Below are 1,971 nucleotides of genomic sequence, written 5' to 3'. Positions count from 1 at the left end.
TTCTCTAAACTAAGAAGAGTTAGTGCAAGTTCTTTTACATTTTTTACTTGCATTTTTGCAATTCATTAAAAGTACTCCTCAACTAGCAGCTGGCACTGCCAAAAAGACCTGGGTCATTTAAAAAACCCTTTTCTATTTATTTCTGGATGACTCTAGAAGCCTGAAAATTACTACCTGTAGTAAATGAATGCACAAGCCCTTGACTGGTAAAATTAGCAGTGATGCAACAACTTGGGTCATATCAGTTAAATGAATTAAAAATCTGTATGGTTACTAGCCTACTGCTAATAAGGTATGTTTAGTGCTCCTAAGGAAAAGAAAGTAAAATCACTTAAAACCCACCATTGAATGAGGTTTCTAAACTCAGTTCCCTCTCCTCTAGGCATTTATTATGTGCATGGCATAACAATATTTTGGCCTCTTAGTTATCTAAAGAGATTTTTAAAATTTATTTTATTTCCTGAAGTTACTTATGTCCCTAAACTTTACCAACTGGAATGAAAATTGACACACACATCTTTATTTCCTAGAACTAATAAATAGGACAAGCAGAATTATTCCTGCATTCCACCATGTGTCACATACATGGGTGTTGGTCTGGTTTTCTGAGATTGTATTCTCTTATTGCTTAACCTTATTCTTCATGATTCCCTCTTATAACACTCCAAACCACTGGGCAGTTTCAGTTAGAGTTGGTAGACTGAGCTGATAGCATCAAGTTCATAGGATTTTCATAAAAACAGGAAACAGAGAAGACAGAGAACACGTTGACCCATAGAAAGAAAGACTGAGATAATCAACAGGCCATGCCCTTGCTAAAAGCCAATTCACCTCTGAGCTTGGGTTTCAAAGAGAAATCAATAGGAAGCCAGACTTCACAACTATTTATTTCAATACTATCGTACTGCTATTGCTCTGTGTGATTTGTTGTAAAGAAAATATAACCATGTGACATGCAGAGAGCTTAGTGAAAAAAAATTGCCTACAACTTGTTCTACAGAACAGGTTGTCATCTTCCTCTTGAAGTCAAATAAAAGCATGTCAAAATCCATAGACACATTTGCATTGGGTTTCTTTCCTTTTGTATGAATTTCTCAATTTTTATTTTGAGTCGTTGGATGTTAGGCTTGTTTTTCTCCAATATCCTTGCAAGAATTGTGGGATTTTACTTGAAAGTAATTTTAAAAAAAAAATTCTTGCATTTGTGAGTGTTTAGAAAGTCAGAAAACATTCAACACATTTTCTTGAAGTTGAAAGACATTTTCACTTGTCCTTATACTGTTATGAGTTCTGGGGGTTGGTTCCTGTTTTTACACTGCTTCAAGGTGATAGCACTGAGTCTGTGTTTAATCCTCAAACCCAAGCTCTTCTTTGAAAGATTGTTTTCAGCAAACTCATTTTCAGTTTTAGCTTACCAGTGCAAAAGACAGATGCTTCGTGTTACACCGAGTTCAGTTTTGTGGTGCAGCAGTAATTGCTTTAAACTTTAACTTTGTGGAATATAAAGAAAACGATAGGTGGAAGGTTGCATTTTTATTTTTGGATAACGATCACACTGTTGGGAAATTAAACATGTATCATGTTCCTTATAGTTTCCAGCCATCCCATCCAAACCCCACTATCTGCTGTAAGAAATATGATTTTAATTTTTTCTCCAATGGCTTTTGCCACATCAGTGTTTTCCTTTGTGGAATAATGACTTTGCCCCATGCAACTGCATGTGAAGGCTTATAAATACACTCAAAGAATTTTTAATTTATTTCCTTTTTTGAAAACCTGAGATCCATATTTTCATTCACCTACTTTGTGAAGTCATTACTGCTGGAAAATAGGATCAAGCTGTTTATTTCATGAGGCAATAAATGACTGAAATGTTTGTTATAAGCAGATCTTTGAACAGGTTATTGTTGTAAGGCACTTTAGGTTTCAGTAATTCCACACCTTGCAGTATAACCAGATCAGAACTCTGAC

This window comes from Acanthisitta chloris, unplaced genomic scaffold (genome assembly GCF_000695815.1).
Source record: "Acanthisitta chloris isolate BGI_N310 unplaced genomic scaffold, ASM69581v1 scaffold11848, whole genome shotgun sequence".
Taxonomy (NCBI): Eukaryota; Metazoa; Chordata; class Aves; order Passeriformes; family Acanthisittidae; genus Acanthisitta; species Acanthisitta chloris.
This window is presented reverse-complemented; position numbering follows the sequence as displayed.